Below are 10,117 nucleotides of genomic sequence, written 5' to 3'. Positions count from 1 at the left end.
AATAAAAAAAAAATTATTATAAGTAGGTAGTGGAGAATCTATCACCATGGTATTATGTTAATATTAAGAAATCCCGCCAGAGATATAGTTTAGTACTTATGAAAAAATATCTTAAACACTAAAAAATTTTATTCATTGACACTGATAATGCTTTATACACTTACAGAAGACATTTCTCTATTTTCCCCTCCAAATAAGATTATTATGTTGAACTTTGAGGTACAATATGAAAAATGTGCTTATAAAAGGTGACAGTAGAATGGATAATTCACAAAACTTGTTTCTGCTTATTTGGATGGTCTTTTCATGTACACATCTCTTCTTTATTTTTTTATTATTTTTTAAAGATTTTATTTTATTTATTTGAGGGAGAGGGAGAGAGCACAAGAGGGAGTAGGGTCTGAGGGAGAAGCAGACTCTCCGCTGAGCAGGAAGCCCAATGCGGGACTTGATCCCGGGACTCTGGGATCATGACCTGAGCCGAAGGCAGTCGCCCAACCAACTGAGCCACCCAGGCACCCGCATGTACATGTCTCTTTTTTAAATTTGAGCTTCATTGTAGTTTTTATTTATTGGCTTCAAAGATCTTTTATCTGTTAGCAAAATATTACTGTAATATTGGCATATTATTTATTTGGCATTTATTTCCTGGAGAAAGTAACAATTACAGCTGTCAGCTACATTTTTTAATTAATAAGAACTGTAATATGGTTTTTTCCATTTAAGATTTCAAATATATCTCCCCTAAAAAATTAAAAAATTCCTCCCACTTGGACCTTAAGAATAACATAGTATAAATTTAACACTAGTTTATTTCTAAGGAATATGTTTAGCTTTATAATTAACCTGCCAAAAATTAGGATAATTTATTTGAACTGTCTGGGCCAATATGAATATATATATATATATATATATTTTAAATATTTTATTTACTTGAAAGAGAGAGAACGAGCAGGGGGAGGGCAGAGGGAGAGGCAGACTCCCCGCTGAGCAGGGAGCCCAATGTGGACCTTGATCCCAAGACCGTGGGATCATGACCTGAGCCAAAGGCAGGTGCTTAACTGACTGAGCCATCCACATGCCCCAAATATCCCCTTTTTCTTAAAAGTAGATTCCTAAAGATTGAGATGGTAGTCTTTTCAGTAATGGCCAGAGGCAAAGAATCTGGGAGAACATGCTTCCAACAAAACAAGACAAAGAAGGATATTCAGGGTAAAGCACTTTATTTATTTATTTATTTATTTATTTATTTATTTATTTATAAGAAGTTCATCATCTCTAGACTTAAGGAGTGTGGATGCAGACTACACCAGGCCCAGGGTTTTGAGTCTCTTGGGGGTAGACACAGCTATGGCAAACACAGGGAAATGGTGAGAGGAGAGGGGACACATAATAGGTCTTTAACTTGGCCAGGACAGTGGAAAAGTGATGATCATTGGGGGTTGGAAATGAGGAGCAGCAGGAAGAAAGCTGTCTTGGATGGGGTCTGGGCAGGCCCAGAGGGGCAGCCCCCTTCCCCTGGGGCTCGTAGTTGAGAGGGAAGGAAAATGAGGCCCTCCTCTCCTTGCTGAGGACTCGGCTCTTGGCTCAGTCTCCTTTTGCCCTACGCTCATCCATGGAAGAGATGGGTCCTTGCCCCCTGGCTCCTTTTAAGAACCCAGAGGCTTTTCCCCACTGAACCTCTGGAAGAAGCTTTTGCTGAATGCAACTGGTAAGAGCTGATCATGATGGCACATGAGGGAGGGGCAGCCCTGAAGATCCTTGTGCTGGGGAGGAGGCCTGGTGAGTCCCCCAGACCGCCCTCAGCTGGATCCTCTGCAGTGGCAGCAGTCAGGTGGAGTACGTGAGTGGGGGTGTCACTCTCACAGCCTCCAGAGCTCTCAGTGTGACCTGGCCTTGAGTCTCCACCCCAGGAAAGGGTAGTAGAGTCAGCACGGCTGCCACCATCCCTGAAATGCCACTGCCCATGGGTGCCTGGTCCTTTGGCCTGAGCCCACTCAGTCAGCTCTTCACCAGCTCACAGTTGAACCAATACAGAGCAGAAAAGGGCGCATCCTGAAGGGCAGTGGGGTCCCAGCCCAGCCACACTGATCACCAGCTGCCCTGGGCCACAGCAGGGCCACACTAGCTCCAGGGAGCACATCACAGTCACGGTGCCCATGCAGGCTAGTGCCCCCGTCACCATGTGTCCGAAGAGGTCAAAAGTCAGGGCTCGACCAAAAAGGAAGGCCTTGGGTTGGGTTGGTTGTAGTCAGGGAAGCACAAGGCAGTGGCCAGCATCGTCACAACCGGGTGGCTGGGAGGCTGCTCCACAGGGTCCTGGTGCCCTCGTGTCTCATCATCTTCACAAGGGCAGCCATAGTGCCAGAGACGGGAGTGGGTCCTGAAACCAGGTGGTACAGCAGGCACCGTTTGGGCACAGGTGAGGGGCTCCGGGATACCACTGCAGTACAAGAGCTTCTTCCATTTGGCCTAGCAGGGGCTCCAGAGTCTGCAAGGGGGCATCGGCTTACTGGCCACCGAGGGGTGCTGAGACTGCATGCGTACCTTCACCACACCCAAGGTTGTCATGAAGAGGGAGGTGACCACAACCCCAATGCCTAAGGCCACCATCCATTGGAGGGGCTAATGCCCCCAGGGTCCTGGTCAAGCCTCTTATAGCTTCAATGCTGGCTCTAGACTGGTGCTCGTGCAGCAAGGTGCCCATGGCAGCTCCTCGGCCAGTGGACGGTCTGCATGCCCTCTGCTCTTTTTTAATACTTGCTGTATTTTGGATATTTGTCATCTCTGAAATAAGAATTTATCTAGGGCTTGCAACCATCAGAAAACATAATACCAGATGGAGAGGTCTAACTAACAAATTGATTGGTATTAATTATGTCATCTATGCAAGTAGTCCAAATGGGAAATTTCCGTATCAGTGTAATTTTATTGAGTCAGATTCCAGAGTCAAGCTTGCCTCACCTACTTCCAGAAATTTCCTAGAGACTGAGATATACCTTGGGATCTCTCCTTCTTTGCAAATCTTTACCTCTCCCAACACCTTCCAAATAATCTTTTATTCTACTTTCCAGAAAAAAATTGAAGCTATCATTCTCTACTCACCACTACAAAACTACAAAGCTACCAAAATCTTACCCACCATTACATGTTTTACTTTTATACATACAGTACTTTTTTCTCCTATATAAAGATAATCTTTCTAGTGTGCCTTAGACATAGTTCCTCCAGATCCCTCCCAAATATCAATGCCCTCTCAACTGAATCCTTTCCGCTAATATGTCCTTTTGTTGCTGAAACATTAAATCTCATTTCCCCTTAACAGTCAAACTTAAAAAAACTCTTCTAATTTTTTTTTTCTTATTTCACTTCTCAATCTATGGAAGATTTCTTCTTCTTCTGCTACTCCTGAAGTAGTTCTCTATGTTGCTAAATCCAAAGTACTGATTTCAAAATTGGCCTAACTTACTTCTCAATGATTTTTAGTATTCCATTGTGATGTGCTTTATTCCTACTTGTCTGGTAATTCTTTGCCAACCAAGCTTGGCAGTTCATTTTCCTCTAACTGGTAATTAAATATTAAAAACAAAAGTTTGCTAAGGCTCTCCTTGGTCCATATTCTCCATAGCCAAACTTAATCAAAACTTTGGTTTCAGTCACCATCTGTATTTTAAAGACTTCCAACTTTTTATATGCAGTTCAGACCTCTGTTCTGAACTCTAATAGATTTAATTCTTAATTCTGCATCTTTACTTGGATTCTTCCTTTATTTTTCCTTTAGTTCCCATTTACAAATCATCACCAAGTAGTGCATATTTTATTTTCCCACATCACTGCTATGATGGTGCAAGTACGGACAGACACAATTAATTATTTGTAATGTAATAAATGCTTAACTAATTTCACTGCATCCATTTTCATCTCCTTATATTCTGTCTTATAGGTTATCACCAGAATAGTCTCTAAAAATCTGAAAATTGATTTTACTCTCTATTGCACAATTAAAACCTTTCAGAAACTGTCATTGCTCTTTGGATAAAGAATAAATATCTTTTTTTTTTTTTTTAAGCCAGTGTTTCAAGCATATTCTCCATGACATGCCTTGACTCTGCACTTGCATGAGTTGTAGACTCTGCCCAGAAAATTCTTCCTTCAACCTCCTCACTTCACTTATTTTAGCTCAAGCCTATTTCCTTATATAATTGTTTTCCTAACCTCTTAATGTAGTCAGATTCACTTTTAATATTTTTAATTATTCAAGGCATTTATTTTTCTAATTTTATTGATGTATAATTATCAAATAAAATTGTATGTATTTAAGGTATATAGTAACATGATGATTTGATATACATATACATTACAAAATGATTACCTTAATCAAGCTAATTAACACATCCATCACCTCACATAGTTGACATTTTTTGTGTGTGGTTAAGAACATTTAAGATCTACTCTCTTAGCAAATTTCAAGTATACAGTATTATTAACTAAGTCACCATGCTGTTCATTAGATATTCAGATCTTATTTATCTTATAACTGAAAGTTTGTACCTTTTGACCAACATCTCCCTATTTTCCCCACCTCCCAGCCCCTAGCAGCCACTCTACTCTCTGCTTATGTGAGTTTGACTTTAGATTCCACATGTAAGTGAGATTATACAATATTTTCCTTTCTGTGTTTGGTTTATTTCATTTAGCGTAATGTCCTCGAGGTTCATCCATGTTGTTGCAAATAGCAGGATTTACTTTTTTTTGTATGGCTGAATAATTTTCCATTATATATGTATATAACATATTTTCTTTATCCATTCATCTGTTGATGGACACGTAGGTAGTTTCCATGTCTTGGCTATTGTGAAAAATATTGGCTGCAATGAACATGGACGTACATATATCTCTTCAAGAGATTAATTTTATATCTTTTGATATATACCAGAAGTGAGATTGATGGATCATGTGGTAGTTCTATTTTTAATTTTTTGAGGAAACCCCATTTTCCATAATGGCTGTACAAATTTATATTCCTAACACAGTGTACAAGAGTTCCCTTTTGGGGCGCCTGCGTGGCTCAGTCATTAAGCGTCTGCCTTCGGCTCAGGTCATGATCCCAGGGTCCTGGGATCGAGCCCCGCATCGGGCTCCCTGCTCGGCGGGAGGCCTGCTTCTCCCTCTCCCACTCCCCCTGCTTGTGTTCCCTCTCTCGCTGTCTCTCTCTGTCAAATAAATAAATAAAATCTTTAAAAAAAAAAAAAAGAGTTCCCTTTTCTCCACACCCTCACTGACACTTGTTATCTCTTGTCTTTTGATAATAGCCATCCTAACAAATATGAGATGCTATCTCCCAGCTTTGATTTGCATTTCCCTGATGGTTAGTGATGTTGAGCATCTTTTCATGTACCTATTGGCCATCTGTAAGTCTTTTTTTTGAAAAACGTCTAATATTTTTTCTTAAAATCATGCTCGATTTCTCCTGTTATCTACATTTGTAAGTATACTTTTTCTCATATCTGTGAAAACTTGCATTTCTGCACCCCTGCATCCTCACTAGTGTGTTTTAAGAATTTTATTGCGGTATAGTTGATATACAAAATTGTATACGTTTGATGTATATATCTTGATGACATTGGATGTATGCATACATCCTAATACCATCACCACAATCAAGATATCAATATATCTATCACCTTTCCTTATGTTCTTTTGTGTATGTGTTTTGGGGTATGTTTGTTTGTTTGTTGAAAAAAATCACTTAGCATGAGATCTGTATTCTTCATGTATTTTAAAGTGCACAATACGTTACTATTAAATACAGGTACTCTGTTGTACAGCAGATCACGAGAATTTACAATACATTAAACATCAATACCACATGACCCAGGAATTCTTGTCTTAGCTATATACCCCAAAGAGTTAAAAACTGGGTGCAAAGAAAAACTTGTTCATGAATGGCTGTCACAGCATTATTCATAATAACTGAAAGGTGGAAATAACCCACATGTCATCAACTGCTAAGTGGGTAAATAAAATGTGGTACATCCATGCAATATGAAGTTATTTCAGTCATTAAAATAAATGAAATATGGATAAATGCTGCAAACTGGATCAACATTGTAGGTATGCTGAGTGATAAAAGCCAGAATAGATAAATTCATAGAGATAAAAAGCAGATTAATATCAGGGGCTTGGGGGAAGGGGATTGGGAGTGACTGCTGAATAGGAATGGAGTTTCCTTGTGATGAAAATATTCTGGAACTAGATAGTGGTGACACTTACCCACCATAATGAATATATTAAATGCCATGGAACTGTACACTTTAAAATGGTAAAATTGTTAAATTTTTATATGTATTTAATTATATATATACAAACACACACTAATTTATATGGGGGATACACACATACACACACACACACACACTAATTTATGTAGGGGAAAAAGAAACATTAATTCTGTATTCAGTTCTTTCTGAATTTTAATCCCAGCTCTATTACGTAAAACCATAGGTCCATGAGCAGGCCAGGTATATTTTAGAATCATAAATTAATTGACTATATCACGGAGGGTTGTTCAATTACCAGATATTTATTGAATCATAGGCTGAACTCTAGAATCTAGGGTAAAATGGAGCAAAATCAACATTGACCCTTCATTCTTATGGAGCTTACAGTCGAAAAAATGAGTCAAATTACTACAGAAATAAAAATATTATAAGAATTTAGTTAATATGTGTTATTGTTTGAATTAGACATATTGAAAATACTCAGTGAAAATAATAAATACAAAATTATTATTAAGTTTTTAATTTTCATACTAAAACCTATTCTATCCCACAGAGTGGATATGTTATTGCAGCCATCTTGCAAATGTATGTAGTGAGTCACAGGGATTGACACCCTGACATTTATGGCCCATTCAGTGGAAGCCATCAACATCTCTGAAATTTTTAATATATATTCAGGCAGGTGTGAAAGCACATTCATACATGTACAGTACACACACACACACATACACACATAGAATAATATTGCTGAAAATACTCAGAATTCCTTTTTGTCATGCCTGAAAATAGCTTATTCTAGTGCATATTTTCAACCAACTCGCTTTTCCTGCGTTTATTTTCTGTATTTAATTTAAGGGAGTCCAGTAAAGCCATAATGACTTTTATGAACTTTAGAACAATCTGAAATCTTTATGTTCTTTTCAAACATAATATCAAATCCCATGTCTTAGTGTCTTGGTGGATACTCTGAAACCACAATTCCATATACAGTATTTGGATTAAATCTCTTGCCGGTATCTGGCTACTTCAGATTCTAACCATGTAGAGTCCCTTGGTGGTAAGTCTTTTGTCTTGGAATCACAAAGAGAAACAAATTCAAACCAATCCTATATTTAAACACACTATTACATAACAGACACTCCATAAAAGCAATAAACATTTGAATTCTAAAAGTAGAATGATATATTTTTGGCAAATGGCAGAGCTTCATGAGCCCAAACATTATTCTTACCCTTGCACCTTATTTTAGCATAGTAGAATGAACTTGTCCTGCTGGCAAAACAGGAGCTCCCAAATCATTCCAATCAGATAACTATAAATTCTGACAATGCAATAATCACCAATCCCTTTCTTTTGTACGATGCTGGCACAATTTAAGTATTTGAGCAGTCATCTGTTAAGTGATCCAGCTCTATGGACTTAGGCTTTCCAAGACACTTCTGACATCCCTAATGTGCTCACTTGAGTAATGTTTTCCATTGCACAGACATTTACTTAGCTTTTAGTGTTTTCAGATGGTTCCCAGATAAGATGCTATTCAAGTCAAGATTTTGCAACAAATATTATTACTACCAATATAACAAATAAACCAGTTCTTTCTTCTGTTAATCTTTAAAATCTCAAAAAAGTCACAATATATAATTTGTGCTGGACCATAGTTATATGAGATCTAAGGACATTAATGGTGATACATTATGAATATATCATGTTCAACATTTTTCTCATAGTTGTCAGTGTTTTTTCTCTAACTTGTACTCCTAATTTTGGGGCATAGAAACCCCTTTTAATTTGGAGAAATACCCCACTCTCACTTCAAGCATACAATTCTATAGAGGTGGAAAATCTTGCTTATCCTGAGTACAGGTGATTGATAGCATTTCTAAGCACTTTACATATATTCATTTATCTCATGACATTTGTATTGGATAGGCACTATTATTATTCACCCTTTACTGGGAATAATAAGGTCCAGAAAAATTAAGTAACTTTCTAAAAGTCACATCGTTAATAAGTATCAGAGATGAGATTCGAATAAAAGAATCTGTTTCCTGAGTTCAGTCTCTTCCTATGCTTCAATCCAAGCTAGTTATTTAGTCTGCTTGGGCTGCTCTAGTAAATTACCATAGACTGAGTGAATTAAACAACAAACTTATTTCTTCCAGTTCTGGAAACTGTGAAGTCCAAAGTTAAGATGCCATCAGATTTGGTTCTTGATGAGAATTCTCTTCCTAGTTTGTACATAGCCATCTTCTTGTATCCCGACATGGTGGACACACACAGAGAGAAGCAAGCTCTCTCCTGTCTCTTCCTATGAGGGCGCTAATCCTATCATGTGGTTTCCACCCTCACAACCTAATTACCTCCCAAAGGCCCCATATCCAAATACCATCACATGGGGGAATGCAGGTTTAACATATGAATTTTGGAGAGATACAAACACGAAGCCCATAACGCTAGTTAAATGTCTTTTTTAGTATTTCATATTAGGGCTCAACTTGGGAAGGTCTGAATCTAGGGTCTGCCAGGAGGCCATATTTTCCATCTGTGGAGAAAGGCAGCCTGAAAAAAATTTGCAGCCAATGTGGAAAAAGAAAGCATGCTGAGAGAAAGAGTACTGATAGCACTGAAGAATTGTTATGGTTGCTCTGGAGACCACTTACATGCTAGCATTTTTCTGTGCTTTTGGTGATCGGTAAGTTTCCTTTCTGGCAATCAAAATAGGTTTTCTCATGCACTCATCTAAACAATGTTTTAATAGTAGCAAGTAAACTTGTTGGCCACTAAAAAAGATGCAAAGGTGTTTGGAGATAAGGTCAGAGAGGCAACAGGAATAGGGGGCAGGTGTAGCAGGGCTTTGTAGACCATTGCGTAACTTTCACTTATATTCACAGTGAAATTGGGAGCCATTTCAGGATTTTGAGAAGAGAAGTGGCATGATCTGTGTTTTAGAAGAATCACTTATAGTGCTAAGTTATGTATCAGAATAAAGGAAAGAGGAAGGGAGACCAATTGGAGGCCTTTGCAATGAATCAGGTGAAAGGTGTTGTGCATGGCCTAGGGTAGTTACAGTGGAGAGAATGACATGTAAGGTGGAACCAGGGGGTTTCTTCATGGCTTTAGAAGTAGGGTGTAAGGGGCGCCTGGGTGGCTCAGTTGGTTAAGCGTCTGCCTTGGGCTCCGGTCATGATCCCAGGATCCTGGGATTGAGTCCCGCATCGGGCTCCCTGCTCAGCAGGGAGCCTGCTTCTCCCTCTGCCTGCTGTTCCCCCTGCTTGTGCTCTCTTCCCCCCGCACAAATAAATAAATAAATATTTAAAAAAAGAAGTAGGGTGTAAGAGAAACTGACAATCTAGGATGACCCCCCAAAGGTTTTAGTTTGAGCAGCCAAAATTTTGGAGTCACCAGCAAGTGAAATGGAAAAGAGTGTATAAGTTTTTAGAGGGAAGATCAGGATTTAAGAATACATCAGCAGAAGGAGTGGTCTATAGTATTAAATACTATACAGTTAATCTGTAAAATAAAGGCTGAAAAATACCAGATTGATTTGATTATTAATGTTGAGTTTGTGAGAGCTGATGCACTGCTCTGGTATTTTGGATACCGGATTATAAAATCAGAAATAACATATGATAGGTAAGGATATGGAAATAGTGATGAAAGTCATCATTTTCAAGAAATATAGTTCTCAAGAAATGAAGATAAAACTCCAGGTAGAGAAGGACAGAGGATTGGGGAGGATTCTTAAGCCTAATTTTATAGAAATGGAAAAAATAATTTTTACATATTTCAAAATACACTTCATTACACCATATTTACATTTCTTTTATGTGTGCAAT

The 10,117-nt window shown here is 38.4% G+C and overlaps 1 pseudogene; it reads right to left on the bottom strand.

Annotated features, from left to right (window-relative positions):
* Positions 1–1,649: 1,649 nt before the first annotated feature.
* Positions 1,650–8,730, bottom strand: LOC116639585 (annotated as a pseudogene).
* Between the last annotated feature and the right edge of the window lie 1,387 nt (positions 8,731–10,117).

Source organism: Phoca vitulina, unplaced genomic scaffold (assembly GCF_004348235.1).
Source record: "Phoca vitulina isolate PV1807 unplaced genomic scaffold, GSC_HSeal_1.0 scaffold18, whole genome shotgun sequence".
Classification (NCBI taxonomy): domain Eukaryota; kingdom Metazoa; phylum Chordata; class Mammalia; order Carnivora; family Phocidae; genus Phoca; species Phoca vitulina.
This window is presented reverse-complemented; position numbering and strand designations above follow the sequence as displayed.